Source organism: Ailuropoda melanoleuca, chromosome 3 (assembly GCF_002007445.2).
Source record: "Ailuropoda melanoleuca isolate Jingjing chromosome 3, ASM200744v2, whole genome shotgun sequence".
Lineage (NCBI taxonomy): Eukaryota > Metazoa > Chordata > Mammalia > Carnivora > Ursidae > Ailuropoda > Ailuropoda melanoleuca.
The window spans coordinates 68,395,451-68,413,934 of NC_048220.1; the positions used below are offsets into that span (position 1 = coordinate 68,395,451).

General features: G+C 38.7%; 1 long non-coding RNA gene across 1 annotated transcript in view; it reads left to right on the plus strand.

The window, feature by feature from the left end:
- LOC105240737 overlaps nt 1–8,491 on the plus strand; it is an 81,755-nt gene extending 73,264 nt beyond the window's left edge. The window contains exons 6-7 of the long non-coding RNA XR_004624153.1: nt 6,684–6,788; nt 7,216–8,491. This is a non-coding gene — a long non-coding RNA (uncharacterized LOC105240737). The remainder of the gene's footprint in view (nt 1–6,683; nt 6,789–7,215) is intronic.
- The last annotated feature ends 9,993 nt before the right edge of the window (nt 8,492–18,484 follow it).

Consider the following 18,484-nt stretch of genomic DNA (forward strand, 5'->3'; position numbering starts at 1 on the left):
TAGAAGTAATGTGAGGTTTACATTCAACTCCCTTTAATCTAAAACACTGACTGAGCTCCAAACCACTTAGTAGACTGCCATTTTTCAATGGGAGGGGAAAGCAGCAATGTAATTTACTGTCCACATTTTATAGTTTTCCTTTTAAAAAACCTGCTTATACAGTTCCTGTATTTGCAGAAACTAGAGAGCGATAGGGCTTTTAAATGTGACCCAGTCTGGGCAATGCTGGGAAACCCAAAGCAGCTGAAAGCGCCCCGTAGTTGGTGTCCGGTGGTGAGCGATAAGGGGCTCTCAGTATAAAGGTGTCAGGGAGAGTGTGAAGGAAGATGTGTGCAACACAACAGGTTTGATGTGCCAAAAGGGCAGCAGAGTACGGGAAGGACAGAGGGTCGGGGCTGGCCTGTGCTACTGAATTTGGTGTACAACTAGGTAACAATCATGTGATCATTTTAGGCAGGCTGCAGCATTTACTGGGCACTGACTTACTGCTTGGGAGTTTCTTCACCACTACCCTGTCTGAATCCTGGTCTCTTAAAGATCAGCCAAAAGAACTTCTGAATTCACATACTGTCTTTATTACCAAACAGGCACTGTCTGCCCTGGGCCTTGTCTAGGAAAACTGGATAAGAGGTAGGACCCCTGAGGCCTTACCTTCAGGGTGCTCTTCACCCCACCAAGACTTTCCCTGCTCTCTTTGTCCCCATACTTAATTGCCTCACATTCTTCAGCAGTTTTCGTCTCCTATTCACTTCATCCATTCATTCACTTCCAGCTCCATCCACTCATGAAGTCGTTACTGAACCTCTCGCAGTGGAGAGCACATACTGGAGGGATACTATATTAGCTAGGGTTCTCAGAGAAACAGAATCAATGGGAGATATACACACACACACACGCACACATTTATATCTATATATACATATATGTATATATATACATATCTATATATATATATCTCTCCCATTGATATATATATCTCCCATATATCCCATCTATATCTATATATATCTCCCATTGATATATATATATATATCTACATGTATATTTACATATACATATATGTATATAGATACACATATATATCTACGTATATACACACATTCGCCCCCACCAGCTTTAAGATTGATCAGTCTATCTATCGATTGATCGATCTATCTATCTATTTATCATCTATCTAGGTTTATTTTAAAGAATTAGATTGAGGGGGTGCCTGGGTGGCTCAGTTGGTTAAGCGTCTGACTCTTGATTTCAGCTCAGGTCATGATCTCAGGGTTGTGAGATAGAGCCCCGCATCAGGCTCTGTGCTGAGTGTGGAGCTTGCTTAAGAGTCTCTCTCTCCTTCTCCCTCTCCCCCTCCCCCACCTCTCTCCCTCTCTAAAAAAAGAAAAAAAAAGAAAAAAAAAGAAAAAAAAAGAAAAAAATTCAGCCTGTCTGGAGAGCCAAGGAAGAGTTGATGTTGCAGCTTGAATCTGAAGGTGGCCTGTAGGCTGCTTTCCCTCTTGCTTGTGGGGAGGTCAATCCTTTTTCTATTAAGGCCTTCAACAATTGGATGATACCCATCCACATTATGAAGAGTAATCTGCTTTGCTCAAAATATCCTGATTTAAATGTTAATCTCATCTAAAGCATACCTTCACAGCAATATCTAGACTAGTGTTTGACCAAATGCCTCGGTACTATGGTCTATCCATTGACACATAAAATCAACTGTCACAGGTACTGTGAATCTTACAAAAGAGAGTAATGTAGGTCATTGTCCTCAATCAATATGTTTAATTAGAGAGATACATCAATCCATCAGTCAGTCAATAACTATAAATCAAGTCATGAGCCTTCTGATGAGTTCGGTATCACCTATAAACAAAGAGCTTGGGGAATCTAGAGGAAAAATTGAGTAGTCCTCACTTGGGGTAGTGAGAAAGGCTTTGTAACAGGGGTGCAATTTGTAGTGGATGTTGAAAGCTAGGTAGAATTCCGCTAAATGAAAAACTTAGTAACTGATTATAGGAAACTGGGGCAACTTAGGTGTTAAGGTGCTAGTTGCTAGCAAAGGAGCACCATCAGCTAATGAAGTAGAAGGATTATGGAAGGGTATTTTCCAGGTCACAGATTTCCAGGAAATCTGTAGAGTTAGGTCTGGGAGCCATGCAGCCAGGAACTACGCTCACACCATACCCTGGGGCTTCTGTGATGAAGAGTCCACTGTTGCACCACTGGACACTGCATATCATACCACAGGTGACCATTGATGCTGGACATGGGATACCAGAACCTCTACCACGGCTTGCCCCAAACTGTACACCTCTATGTGTGACCTCATGAAAGTGCATACTGTACAGCTCTGGCTTCCTCGCTGTACCCTAGCTGCGAGAGAAGCTAGGAAAGAGAGGTTCTAGCTTCCATTTTGGACAGTTTGAGGAATTTCTCAAACATAGAATAGATATTCACAAGAATTCTGGTGACCACAAACATGCCTACTCCATATGTGAAGGAAAAGAAGTAATCAAAACTGATTCCAAGGTTTCTCATTTAGCAAATGGATGATTGGAGATGTTATGACCAATAATAGGAAAATGGAAGGATGAATAGATTTGTGGGGCTAAAAAAATTAGTTTGTTTCTGAATACATTAAATTTAAGATATCTGCAGCACACCAGTGTGAAGTCAGTTGTACAAAATGCAGTTAGTAATTTGCATCCTGGGCTCAAGATGGCAGATAGGGCTAGAGGCGTAGACTTGGGAACCAATATGGAGATGAGAATAGATAAGATTGATCAGGATATATGTAACCCTGATGAATGTTGCCTCAGAGGGGCAGATAGAAGAGGAGGATGAGCCACCTAAGGATCTTAAGGGGAACAAGTTGAGAGTAGAATGCGAATCCAAAGTTGGAAAACTAGAGTATCATGAAATTCAAAGGTGCAGTGGAAAGAGATGGTGATCAAGACAGTGAAATGCTGCAGAGAAATGTGTGTGAGGGCTAAGGGTCACTGAGTTTCTCAGAAAGGAAATCACTGGTGGTGTTCAGAAGTCATTTTGCCTGAGGCCAAGATCATGACCCATTTACGGTAGACAGTCACATACTCTATACCTCTCCTGAGCCCTCAACCAATATACAGCCTTTATTTCTTTGTCCCCACCCAGTCCTCAGTTTCCCCTCTTTTAAAATACCCAGTGTCCCTCCCTCCTCAAGACCACCTTACCCTACATTCCTAACAAACTCTTTCCAAATTAGCACCCCATTTTGATCTGTCTGTAGCTGTGCCTTTCCCAGTCTCACTGTTCCCTCAGCTCCTACTTTCTTTTCTTTCTCAACCCTACTCCTCCAGTTCTCTTTGGTGTTTCTTGAATTGCAGGGTCACTTATCTAGCACCCAATATCAGTTCCTAGGTCTGAACCAGTTCCCTAATTTCCATTCTTTCCATCCCTATTCATGGATGTACTTCCCATCCACCAGTGGCACTCCCATTTTCCCCAAAGTTCCACCATACTTCATGTATCAGAACCTTTACTTGTACCCAGCATTTTCCTGGCATTGGCTCTGTTGTTCTCAGTCCTTGGAGACTTGACTTGCAAACATTTGTCCTACTTTTCTCTGCCTATCTCATTTCTAGTTCCTTCTTTCACTGTGAATACTGTTATTTTCTCTGGAATATGGTCCTTCCTTACTCTGTACCTGTCCTTTTTCCTTACTTGCTAATTTAAGAACAACAGTATGTCTAAAAAGTTGTTACCTTTTCAGAGACACATACTGAAGTATTTTTTTTGATGCAATGATATGACGACTAGGATTATTTTCAAAATATTTGTGATGGGGACAGGTAAGTGCGTATAAATGGAGAAATGACTGGTTATGAGTTGATAATTTTTGAAGTTGAAGAGTACATAGGGCTTTTTATTTTCTATTTTTGTGTATGTTTAAAATTTTTCATAACATTGTTTTAATGAATGTATGTAAGTAAATAAAATGAATTGATGAAAACTATTAAGTAATACTAGTACTGATATGGCAAAAATATGATATGGAAAAAACCATGAAGGTGATATTTGAGTAGCTGAAAGGGGAAAACAATAAGATAATAGAGAAGGAGCTCAGAGTGAGTGGGGATACGGAGCAATAGAGCAAGCTTGAGGAAAGAGGAAAAAAGTCTAAGCAATTGCATTATTTAGGCCTGCTGTCTTGGGGAAGAAGTCCATATGCTCTCCAGGGAGTAAAGGAGTAGGGAGCAGGTAGGACTTAATGAAGAATTTTGAGATAGTCATTGTGGGGAAGGGGAAGGAAGCCAGCTAGAGGTAAGCTGCAACTGAGATTGGAGAACGGGAATCTATAGAAGGATTGCTCTCCATTATCTTAGCAGTCTAGTCTTCTAAGTAACTCTAGCGACCCTCATGGGTGCTTGGGGTTTTCTGCAAAACATGTCTTTTCTGTAAATCAATGAAAATGTAAACTACCAGTAGAACCTATTTGTCTAGAAAATCTGTTTTATATACTTGGCTTCAGATTTTTATGGAAAAAAGTTCCACTGCTAAAATGTTGGACGAAATAAGCACTATCCCTGGCGTAGGTATTTACTTTGTGGTGTGTTATGCCCTTGCTGCTACTTTTGTTGTAGATGTGATGGGGTATACTGTACAAAGATGGATATCAAGTCTGTCTCAAAGGAGGACAATTTTGAAAGTGGCTGTTGCTCTTTGGAGTAGCTCACAGGGTTTTATCTGTTCCCCATTGGTTAGGCAGTGGTTTTCAACCTCTGTGCGTGTGCATGTGTGTGTGTGTGCACACACACACGCACATACATACACAATTTCGCATAAAATTTCAAGGAGTTCAAAGATCAAAGATCCCAGTTAAATTCCAGATCCAAGCCGTGTGCAGAAGACCTTAATGAGGAACATGTCCATTTATGTTTAGCAAACAGAAGGTTTATTTTTGGCTTTTAGAAATGATGAGCAGTATTGTTACCAAGATTGTATATTCTCTGGGCCTCTAATGTCAAAACTTGACCTTCTCACCTTAGTCCAGGAAGATTTATCAAAAGTTAAATATTTAAGCCTGACTCAAACCCTGTTATCCCTTTGCTGTCAGATAATTGCCTAATATATAAAATATTTATAATAGTATAACATGTCCACATAGTACAAGTTGTATTTTATTTTATATATTTTTAAAAGATTTTATTTGACAGAAAGGGAGAGAGAGAGCACACAAGCAGGCAGAGTGGCAGGCAAAGGGAGAGGGAGAAGCAGACTCCACATTGAACAGAGAGCCCAGGACTTTGGGATCATGACCTGAGCTGAAGGCAGACACTCAACTGACTGAACCACCCAGGCGCCCCTATTTTGTATTTTAAAAGTAAACTCTATATACAGACTTAATATTGCAAATCAGCAGGAGGAAACTAACATTTATGGAGCATCTAGGACTCATTTGCTGCTCTGTAATGTAACTTGTTTAGTCAGCACAGTATTGCCATTAGACAGATATTACTTTTCTATTTGAATGATGCAAAAACTGAGGTGCAGAAAGTCTGATATATTCAGACAAGTTGATGAGTAAATGAGTGGCTGAGCCAGCATTGAAATGTTGGTCTCTTCTATCTTTGCTTAACAGAGAACTCTGGATATTTGTTGTGGGTGTTTTGTTTTGTTTTGTTTTGTCTTGGCTATCTTGTATCCATTTCTCTCTTTTTTGGAGAATTACTCCCCCTGTTGCCCACCTTCCCCAACCCCATTCTATTATGCGCTCTTAAAATTATTAATCAAGGTACCCTGCCTTATGTCTCAAGCTAGGATAACCCCATTCTCTGTGAGTTTTTTGACTCCTGCTACCTAGCCCCACTGATCTACCCTGCTGGTTCCTTAGATTTCTCTTTGATTCTGTGAGCTACTCAATATCCTTAATAAACTCATTTCTTTTGTAGGTTATGTAGAGCTGTAGACTGAACTGTGCCCTCCATCCCCACCCACTCACCACAAATTCATATGTTGATGCTCTAACCTGCAATTTGATAGTGTTTGGAGATAGGGCCTTTGGGAGGTAATTTGGTTTCAATGAAGTCATAAAGGTGAAGCCCTCATGATGAGATTAATGTTCTTACAAGGAGAGGCATCAGAGACCTTGCTTCCTCTTTTCTCTGCCATGCAAGGGCCTGGTGAGAAGGCAGCTATCTGCAGGCCAGGAAGAGAGCCCTCATCAGGGAACTGAACTGGCCAGCACCTTGTTCTTGGACTTCTCAGACTCCAGAACTGTGAGAGATAAATTCCTGTTGTTGAAGCCACAGGGTCTATGGTATTTTGTTCTGACAGTCTGAGCTGACTAATACAAACAGTTTTTGTTGCCTTCTGTCAAAGAATTGACTACTGTACAAGATGAGTAGTAAAAAGATATATTTAGCTTTTAGTACCTTGGTTCTGGCAGGAGGAAGAAAGAAGGACAAAGATTAAACAAGCGAGTTTACTGACTTACTATCATCTCTTGGGGAAAAAATTTGTGAATAAGGAGAAAATTGAACCTATTTCACAGAGTTGGATTTGGGAATTATTTATGGATGATACTTATTCTGACTTTCCTTATATCTTGTTTGCATAGTCCTCATTCCTAACTTGGTTGTGATTTAGGCTACATTGTGATAAGCCAGTGGTGAGTTAGAAAATAAATTGTCCCTGGATAACTTCTCTTTCAGGCTACAGAGCTGGTGTAATGAAAGCCAATCCCTAGAAACTGGTCTGCCAGGAAGAAAAGCTGTACTGAAGTGGACACCTAATTTTTTGCTTTGGTCTTAAAGAATGTAAGAAATTCCTACTGCAGGAATTTATTCACTGGCTCCCAGTCACCTCTTCCTAACATAGGTTCATCTTTTATTTTTAGAGCTTTGTTTTGATCTATATGTCTTTTGGCTCTGAGTAGTGCATTCCATGAGATGATTCAGTTCTGAGAAATCAAGCCAGGTGAAGATGAAATATAAGGTTTTACCACCTTTTCAATACTTTTCATCTTCTTTTAAGGATGTATACCGTTCCACCAGTATTTCTTGGCACCATCTATATTTTTTCCTATCCATTACAGAGCATTTTGAGTTTGATGGCATCTTAGCAATCATGCAGTTCACCCTTCTTATCTAACAAATGAGGAAGCAGAGACTTATAGAAGTAACTGGCTTGTCAATGATTATGTAGTTAGTAACTGAATAGCAACTTGAACACACTTTTTTTCAGATTCCCAGTTCATCGTGCATTCTACTTCCATAAGCTGCCAACTAATTGACTAACCAAAGATAACGAAAGCAATTCCCATTTAACCTGAACTAAAGAAAAATGTGGACAAGAAGAAAAAATAGAAAGTTTTCAGAGTATTGAATTTCACCATGCAGAGGGGGAAGACTTTGAGCCATGCGGAGAAAAGAGGCAGAGAGGTAGTGCTTTTAGGAAGGATTGTTTTTAAGCCTAATGTCAAATTGCTTTATTCTCTGGGCAAGTGTCTGCATGTTTATTTTCATGGGTTAAATGATTCCTTTAAGATGAATTAAACACCATCTCATTTCCTTGTGAATTGAAGTTTTTAAAACATTTTTTTTCCCTTGGGAATTTGTCACATTAAATCCACTTGGTTTGTGCATCTATGTCGAAAACAGACTAAGGGGAACTGGGACTTCATCTTATTTCTCTAATTGGCTTCCGTACCTTCCTGTCTTGTGAGAATTGAATGTTGTTTGGATACCCCTCTCCTTTTTCAGCTCTAGAGCGAATATCCAGTGTCTGCTTGGTAATTTTTCTCTTTTGGGACAACCACACCCTAGGTCAGGATAGCTTGTTTTCAGTATAGGGCCAGCTGTTCAGGATTACTTTTTCAGGGTTGGAAACCTCCAGTTTGGACCTTGAAGCAAAAGGCTGAGAATAAAAATGTAAAGAAAAAGGTCAAATAATATTCTGTCAGATTGTTGAGTTTCTGTTTGGAACCGAATCTGTCTCTAGTATCCCTGCTCTAGACATATTGCTCTAAAGAACATATGATGACAAGTCATCAATATTAAGTGAAAACACACCCCTCTCCTTTCCTCTAGGCAACAAAAGCAAATACTAAAAAAGGACTAGAATAGTGAAATTTATAATTTGCCACCTGAATAAAAAAGTATTTCTTGATAACTCTAAGGGCTTGGAATCTAGGCCTGCACTCCCAAGTCCCTCTGTGTATAAATAAAAGGCAGTGATCAAAGCAGACATTTTAGTGAGGCAAACAACTTGAGAGCCATCTTTACCATAATGGGCTACTGAAGTTGAGTAATTAGTAGCTACAGAATTTAGAGCGCAGTTTAAGGAAGTTAGTCTCTGTAGCTGAAAGCATATGCCATGTCATAAGAATTTGTTATGTCACAAGAATATTCACTGTATTCTTTGAAACAAAGAAAAAAGAAAATAATAAATATCAAGTTCAATAATTAAAATTTGTATTTCATAAAGTTGGCTATTTTTTCTCTTGTATTTAGATTGCACTTATAAACCTCTAAATCCTAAATCCCTGTGATTTTATTTAATAAAGGTCAACAACAATATAAATAAACATTTAAAAACAATTCATAATCATATTTCCCATACAATGATACATATTTTTTCATAGCAATTTCTAGTTCTTTTCATAAGTCTACATGTTCTATATTTATAATCATACTATTTTATTTTATTTTTTAAGATTTTATTTATTTATTTGACAGAGAGAGAGACAGCCAGCGAGAGAGGGAACACAAGCAGGGGGAGTGGGAGAGGAAGAAGCAGGATCCCAGCAGAGCAGGGAGCCTGATGCGGGGCTCGATCCTAGAACCCTGGGATCACACCCTGAGCCGAAAGCAGATGCTTAACGACTGAGCCACCCAGGTGCCCCATATAATCATACTAGTTTAGATTACACTTTTTTCATGAAACATTCTACATGTCTGTCAACATTAAAAATTCCCATGTTTTTGTTTTTTAAAAAGATTTATTTATTTATCTTAGAATGAGAGAGAGAGAGAGAGATTGAGAAGCAGAGGGAGAGGGTGAGAATCCCAAGCAGAGACTCCCTGCTGAGCGTGGGGCCTGATGTGAGGCTTGACCTCATGACCCTGAGTTCATAACCTGAGTCAAAACCGAGTGTAGGATGCTTAACCTAGGAGCCCCAAAATTTCCCATGTTTGTATATTGTATTAACAGTTGCTATTTTAAATGATTACATAACATTTCATATTATTTATCTTAATATGCTAACTTCTATTGGCCACTTAGTTTTCAACTCTTATTAAATTATATTACAGAAATGTAGATGTATATTATAGATAACATTATATTGAGCATCTTCGTGTCTATAACTCTTTATTATAATTCAGTTGAATTATTTTCTCATAATTAAATTTCCCCAAATGGTATGAAAGTTAAAGATTATGGACATCTTTATGGTTCTTGCTGTATATCTACATGTCACTTTCTGAAGTGTTTATGTAATATGATCACATGACTTCTGCATTGTTAACGTCTATTCTACGTTGTTAACGTCTATTGGGTATTATCATTTGCTTGTTTTGATTTGTGTTTCTTTGAATATAACTGGAAGGAGCATTTTCCATTGTGGACTTTATTTATTCTACTAGTTGTATTTATTTGAATATTAATTGTCTACAGCAGTTTAACAACTTATTTTTTCCTGATTAATTGTTTCTCTGAGGAACAGTACACTTTGACTTCTGGACACTTGTCTGTCTAAAGTGATCTTTGGGCCAAGAACATTAAGATAGTTTTTTCTTAGTTGAGATTTGTGTGAAACCAACTCACTACATTTTAGTTAAAATAAATATTTGTACCATGAGGAGACTATCCCACCTTGTCACTGTGTCCTCAGGTGGCAGAGAGAGATCAAGGGAGCTCTCTGATGTCTTTCCTTGTAAGGGCATTAATCCCATCATAGGGCACTACCCTTATGACCTCTTTTAATCCTCATAACCTCCAAAAACCCCATCGCTGAATACCATCACATTGGAGGTTAGGGCTTCAACATATGAATGGGGGCGGGGAACACAAGCAATCAGTCTCTAACACTGCCCATCTCCCTCAAGTCACTCCAGCTTCTATCCAAGTACACACCCTCCTAATTAAGAGGCACTTGGTAAGTGTTAAAGACAGAGGTAAAATTTCAGAACAATTGATTGAACTTTTAAAAAATCTAATTGATAGATAAGGAACAAAATGAAACAAAGTGTGGGAGGAAAGTAGTTGGACAGTTTGTTAGGGCCATTCACTAAGTATGAGTTGTCTTGTGGGTATTTATGGGGGCATATGGTATGTGTTGAGATTTAAGAAGCCATTGGGAAAAGTATTTTTATGTCTTGTAACTCATGAATTCTGAATTTTGAGTCCCTGTCTTGAATGATAGGGATGGAGCTTCTTAATTCAGGGATCTTAGCAGCACTGGGAATTACGTTTGCTACCTTCTCTGCCCCTCCCCCACTCACCATTCCCTTCCTTTCATTCCCTACCCACATCTCTCCACCTAAGTTCCCACATACCAACTGGCATCAGGCTAGTTACATATCTGGCTAGTTCTTTATTTTTCTTTTGTGAGTCACAAATGAATCAATATCCTGGCAAGGAGTTAAGAAGGTTGGTTTCTTCAAAGTGCATTTTGTAGATAAATACAAATAGGATAACTTGACTGTTTAAAAACACTTTTAAGTAACTGTGTTCTTTAATTATATGATTCTTAAGCTTGAATATTTATTTTAGGATTTAAATAAATCCCATTAGTTGATAATTCAAAAAACTCAACCACTTTGTAGAATCTGAGTAAGTCTTATTTGTACATGTTAAAAAATGCAAACATTACGAAAAGGTGTGCAGTGAAAAATAAATTTTTTTCCCACCCCACATTCCCAGTTCCTTTTTCTCTTTTTCCTCAGAGGTGACCACTACCATTTCTTGCTAGTGCCCTATAGAAACACTCCCTAGCTAATCAAACTTAAATACTATTTATACAACCCCCTTGTAAAAAACCCACATATGAAATACAACATACACTTTGTTTTTATTATTATTATTTTTTACTTTTAAATTAACTGTGTCTTCTTCTTAGAGACTGGTCCATATCAGCATATATAACTTTATCCCATTCTTTTTACTGCCTGTATGATGAAGATATGTGATAATTTATTAATTTAGCCCCCTATTAATAAGTATTTAGGTTATTTCTAGTCTTTCAAAAAACAAAGCCCACTCAATGAGAAGCTTTGTATATATGCATTTGTGCGTTCGTGCCAGTATATTTGTAATATATTTGTAGACTGAATAACAGCATGAAGAAAAATGTGGTGTTATAAAGGTTAAAAGAATGGATATTAGGGGTGCCTGAGTGGCTCAGTCGTTAAGCGTCTGCCTTCGGTTCGGGTCATGATCCTAGGGTCCTGGGATCGAGCCCCACATTGGGCTCCCTGCTCAGCAGGAAGCCTGCTTTTCCCTCTCTCAGTCCCCCTGCTTGTGTTCCCTCTCTCGCTGTGTTTTTCTCTGTCAAATAAATAAAATCTTTAAAAAGAAAAAAGCATGGCTATTAGAGTTTGATATCTACTACCTGCCTACCACTTAGTAGACATATAACCAAGGACAAGTTACTTAACTTTCTTTGCATTGGTTTCCTGATTTGTGAAATAAGTATAAATGATAGTATAAACCTTGGAGAAATATTATAAATATTAAGGGAGCTAATAGAAGTACAGCATTATTAGAGGGTTATTGGAGAGTAACCTTTTTTCCCCCAACCTTGATGAGGAACTCACTGCTGAGGTTGTTACAAGTATTGATAAACTTGATAACTAATTTTGGCCAAAGGAGATATTTGAGAGGGTAAATTGAGAGTAGGAGTTCCTGCTGCAGGTAGAAGTGGGAGGCTAACTGTAGTCTCATTTGTGTTTGAACTGTGGATTAAAAAAGTCAGCATTTGGGGCCTGAATGTCCTTGTCTCTGATATGCAGGGATTAGATTAGATAATCCCTAAAGTAACTTCTAACTCGAATAATTATGTCTGTGCTTATTCCATTCTCAAAATAAGATGTGATTTATATGGTTTAGATCATTGAGAGAGATAAATTTAAGTACTTATTCATGTAACACTGTCACTTTGCACTTATTCTTCCCTTTGTGTAGAATGACCTTCCCTTTGTCTAACTGTGTAGCTGAGCTCTGACTCATCCTCAGAGACTTAGATCTGACTGGGCTTTCACTGTGAAGCCTTCCCTGAGTGCCTCAGTTGAGTTAGACACTTTCTCCCTTTGAGTTGCCTCTGTGGTCTGTGGTGAGAGAAGAGTTTTCAAATATTAACTGATAGCTTTTATTTGTCACCCCAGACTCAGTTTTGGTATTGCACTTCTTTTTGCATCGAGGGAGGGGTGACATAGTCTTTTCTTGCATTTTAAGTCTCAAAAGTCTTGGCCCTTCAGGGAATGAAAAAGGCAAGGTGCATAGATAAACTAATTGCCAGGAAAAGACATGCTGAGCAAGTAGAGTTTCCATGCTGCAGAAGAAAGACAGTACCCCAGCCAGGGGAACACAAGCAGTGAGTAGACAAGGTGAGCCTCTGACAAAGCGGTCAGGCTCCCTGGTCTTTTCCTGAGCTCAGTGCAGGGATAATGAGAGTGACAGAAATCCCCCAGAGGTATGCAGAATCTGAGCACAGACGAGCCTAGATTTTCATTCCTGGATAGAGCTCAAAGAAGTGAGAAGAATCCAGAGTGCAAATGGCTGCACAGGGCACCCAGGTGGACTTGCCCGAGGAGGCTTGCATAGGTTCCACAGAACCTGCCAAGGCATGGAGACAGGGACAATGTTCCCATGCTCTGAAAGGAGCATGGAAATGGTAAAGGACTGAGAATGGTCCTGCTGACTTTCCTGGGTCCTGGTGTGCTGTGGGAGCCATAGAATGGACCCCTCTACCTTAAAGGGGCAAGGGAGTTAAGGAGAGTTGGGCTCCAAGGTACTGCTGATAGGGAACATCAACAGAATCAGCAGAGAACCACAGGGACCAACTACTGAAGGACAGATGGAGGACATGTTAGCTACCCACTCCCGGCCTGCCCCAGAGAAATGCACAAATCCCCTTTCAACTGAGATCCAGTTCCTGGAGAAATAGGAACTCCTTGGTAGAACTTAAGTTTGTTAGATTTCTTGAAAAATGCGGAAGGATTTTTAGCACCTCTAATATTTCTCTGCTGCATCATAAATATTTAATTCCTTATCTGCTTCTCTGGATCACAAGCTCTTTGAGGGCGAGCACTAAATCTTTCTTTTCTATTTTATTTGTTCCTGTACCTTGTAAGCACTCATGCAGAGAAGGGGTGCAGTAAGCTTTCTGAATGAGTAGATGGACATTTATCTGATGGCTGTTCTGTGCCACAACCTATCCCAGGTGCTTTCGCAGCCCTGTGAACTAGGCACTATTATTGCCATTTTGCAGTTGAGATTTACTAAACCACAGGGAACCAAGAGAACCCATTCGTGGGCAGTAGGAGGCAGACCTGCATCTAGACTCTAGGTCCTCTGACACCAGATTGCCTTCATAGGTAAAAGTGATTCCTCGTAGAAAATACATAAAATCAGAAAGTATAAGAAGTTAAAATTTACTTATAATTCCTCTTCCTACAGATATCCACTATTAACTTTCAGTTATATTTCACCCTTATTTAAGAAAATTAGAAAACTGATATCAATACTTTGCTCGTTAGTCATTATATCATGAGTATTCTGTCTAGTACAGGGTGTTTGGTGTTCATGGAACCAAATCTATGTAGATCATAGTGTTTACTGGGAGAAGTTATTGGAGATAGGACTTCACAGGTAAAATGAGACGCTCAGTATACAAATTCTTCTTTAAACAGTCTTCCTGAAAACTTTTAAAGATTTAAGGAGAGTAAAAAAATATATATAATCCAATAAGACTATCATACAATAAGCTTTAACTACAGTTTGAAATACCAAGAAGACAATAAAAATCGCCTTAAGTGTGGTTTATGAATGGCCATACAATCCTGCTGGAGAGAGGAGGGGCCTCATATCCAGGAGGGATTTGACTACTTGACCCCAGTGGAGCCTTTATATGCGTGGACAGATTTGTCACTTCATCTGTTTTCTTGAACTAAAGAGAGAGGTTAGGAAGTCAGCCAGAGCACAACAGTGACTGAGCAAGTATAGCAGCATCCTCCCTCACACTGCAGAGGCGGTAAACCCTGGGCTACAATAAGGAGTAAGAGGTTAACACTAGATTTACTTTTCAAACTTTCTAGAAAATTAACGTGTCTGTTTCAGGTCAATTAAAGAAGAAAGGCACTTCCCATCCAAAGTATTCGAATCTCCTCAATGGGAATGGAAACTAGGGTAGAATTGTTCTGGCTTGTTTCCATGATATTTAAGAAAGGAGGCCTGGAGGGCACTCTAAATTGACTTGGTGTTTTTAGGTTTTTGACATGTGGGGACTAATCTTGTTTCCATGTCAACGTACCCTGTCAGCTGCTGCAGATTAAAATATGATTAGTCCTTCCCTTTAATTAGCCATGTAATAAACTCATCATCTCAAAACCATGGTTTGTGGTTCAAAGCACAGACTTGGAGCCACACTACTTGCTTTTGAATCCTGATTCTGCTCTTTATGGGCTTTGAGACTTCGGGCAAACTATTAAAAATCTTTATGCCTCATTTTTTTTTCATATGTTCTTATCTCAGGGGGTTTTATAAAGGATTGAATGAGTTAGCATATGTAAAGCACCTCAAATAATGCCTGATGCAGAGTAAGAACTATAAAGGTGTTAAATAAGAAGTAGTGTAATTAGGTTCTTCCTTTGTGTTTGCTGGGGAACCAGAGGTAAACAACTAATTGGGAGTGGGCTAATAATATATGGCTGACTTGGAAATCTTTTAATAATAAGAAGGTGCCAATGTTTTTGTCACAGAGTGGGTGGGCGGTTAAGCAAGAAACAGGGAGATTAGGGCTGACTACTGCAAGGGCCTTTAAGCTCACTGGGTTGCTTTACTAAGCAGGATATGTTGGGGCTGGTCTGGAGAATGAATGCGAAAACTGGGTTATTTTATGAACAGGTGGGATATTTGAAGGGGGATTGAGATTTCTCAGATACTTATCTGGACTATGAGTGAGTTTGTTAAAAGAAGTAAACTGAGCTTATGAATAGGTTGAAGATATCTGGAGTTATTCCTTCTTGCTAGGCTTTTGGATAAATCAGATGGAGTCTACAATTCACTGTTTCTGTTACTATTTGTTCGTTGCTAGTACATAAACCACTTTTGGCTAATTGAATCAGAGAAGTAATTTATTGGAAGTGGGGAAGCTCAAACAACCAAGCAGAAAGGCAAGGCAAAAGGTGTAGAATGATCAGGAAGTGCAGCCCTTGGGGGGTTGGGAAGCAGGGACTGCAAGATGTTCATTTCAGGGTCAGTTAGTCTCTTGTTTCTTGTTCATACTCCAGAGAAAGGAATCTGATCAGCCTAGCTTGGGTCAGGTGCCCACGCCTTGGCTAGAGGAGGGCAGGGCATCTAAATTGGCAACCACACCTGACCGTATCTGATGCAAGAGTTTCTCCAAAACAAAATCAGGGTGCTATTACCAGAAGAAGGAAGAAAGGAAGCAGATGGCAAAAACAACAAATGTCCACTACTCTATATTGCTTCAAGCAACCAATGAGGAAGACAAAAGGCATAAGGAATTAAGGAGACCCTGAAAACTTTGATTTTTAATCTTTCTCCCCAGTTGCCTTCTCCACTGAGCTTGAAGCTAGATTCCAAAGCCTGGTTTTATACCAGAAGGAATCATACTTTGATGGAATTTTCTTCTGACCCTACCACAATCTGATTTAAATAGTTTGAAATACTATAGAGATTTTTATGAAAATGGTATTTTTCCATTATATACTTATTGGGTGTCTACTGTCTATCAGTAAAAGACAAGCCCCGAATCCTGCCTTGCAGAAATGTATAGTTAAGGAGGTAAAACAGACATATAAACATATATGACATGATTATGAGGTAGTGTGGAGAATTGAATGGCAGAGAAATAAATAAGGCAGTTAAATCTGCCTAGGGGTTTCAGTGGAGGTGGTATTTCAACTAAGTCTTGAAAAATGAACGAGCATTTATAATTTTAAATTGAGACATTTAGTATAAGGACAAAATTGTGACCCCAAATTATAAACATTATTCACATCTCTGTCAGTGGCACCAATTTAATCTATTCGCAGCATAAATATTGTTCTTTGGTCTTCTAAGGCTAAGGAGTGAGCTCATAAATAATGCCTTGAAAGTAAAAAAACTGAAAAACAGATTAACTGTTGCATTCCTAAATTACAGCTGTTTGTAAACACAGCCCCATTCTTAATAACTAGTTTCAGGAACTTAACTAGATGTGAAATGTGCCATGTCCCTCTAGGAGTTCTGGAACCCCTCAGGAGCTGTCACTTATTGGCTAGGCAGTTTGAGGGTCAGAGCCTCTCCTCTACAAGGGTCTTGGGTCAGCTAATGACATTTTAGTACAGGGACTATTTATGCATTTAACATTCATATCTTGGCTAGAACTCATAGTATGCCTTTGGGTCTGGATCTCAATCTTGTCAAAAAACTGTAAAATGAGAGTTAGGAATATAGTAGTAACAAAGAAGTCAAAATTAGTATGGACAGGAAGAATCTCATCACAAAATAGGATGATAAAGCCTCACCAATTAGCAGATTATTCTCAATTAGTAAAAGTATTGTCAGAATTTATTATAATGGAAGTGTATTTTTCTGTGGCAAATGAATATTTCTGAAGTGTTGGAAAATATTTTTTCCTCTTATGTTGATATGCATGCTTTACCTTGTTTCATGGCACAGATCTCTGAAAACTACTTCAGATCACCTTTTAGATCAAGGTGGGAAGCAAAGAAGAAATGAATCAATACATGAATAAATAAATAAGCTCTAAAAAATAAGGTCTACTTAAAAATTGCATGAATTATCTAATTTGAGTTAATGAAAACTGCCCAGAGTCCCAAAAAATGCTTCTGTTGGCCCTGTTAGTTTGCCAAAAATAAACCATGAGTTACAAGACCCGAGTTGTGCCTTGGCTCTGCTTCTATCTACCTGTGTGAGCCTAGGTAAAATACTAGGATAGCCCCAATGGATTAATTGACCTCTGAGGGAATTCTGCATGAGTTGTTAGCGCTACCCTTCTGAAATCCTTTCAAGTCACTTATCAATTTACCTTAAGGCAAATCGGCTCAAACCGTATGATTTGTGATATTTGTACAAATTTTCATTTTAGTAAACATTCCTATTGTTTTGGCTAAAACCTCTCCTTAAGCATAACTTTTCAATAGATTTGATTTATGTATTAGATTATTTTATTATCAGAGGTTTCATTTGCATTTTCCCAGTCGTCTCAAGGTATGTAACACAGAAGAGCTAAGAGTATACATGCATTTATTTATTTATTTATTTTTAAACATATTCCACCTAAAACTTGGAACACCAAGTTTCTTAGGTAAAATTTGAACTTCAATTTAATTATTTCCTTTTTTAAAGATTATAAATTTTCTTCATCTTTCTATTTTTTTGTAGATTCTTGTTCATTCTTGCTCATGAAACCTTTTTTGATACCGGAAGTACATAATAGAGGGAGGGCTCAGTGGAACAGACGAAGAGAGATACTCATAGAAACTCACATTGAGCTAAATGGTCCCTGAAATACAATTTGAAGATGAGTGTTCCAAATTATTTTTTCTCTTTCAGATGACAGGCTAATAAGAGAATCGATCAATTAGTCAATCAAACTCAATAAGAAGGGAGCAAAGCTCATCTGAGTGATGATAGATGGTACTTGAAAGTGAATTAGTGACTGATTTGAAGAGATTTCAGGAGTAGAGCTAACAATGGCAAATTAGGTTAACATGTATATATCGCTGACAGGATGTGGGCTGGGCAACAGCAAATTCTATCCAACAGCAACTGCCTGTGAGGCTGACCGAGAGGCTGCCTCAGATCTGATGGATTGAAACAAGTCCATCGGAAATCATTTTTTCAGCCCTGTAATTTTTGTAATGATATGTATCAAGCCTAGAAACCTACATTTAAGCACCTGAATACATCCAAACAGAGGCAAACAATTCCCAACAATGCCTCCACAGCAATATGCTGTTGGTTGTTAATTGGAAAAAAGTACGAGTTGTAATTAGAAGGCATTCTGTTGCTTGCTGGGAGGCTCCTCCCCTAAATGGTTAAAATATTCAGCTCTATAGGGCAACCACCTGGTTTAAATTTTTGGCAGATGGTGTTAGCAATGCATATTTACTTTTTTTTTTTTTTTTTTAGTAATGTAATGTTTGTGCACCAGCTTAAAAATCAGGCCATGCTACAAATGTTTATTAATATGACCACTGCTGGGCCCTCCTCACCCCCTTTAGAGACAGAGTCCCTCTCACGTCAATTCACCTCAATGCCT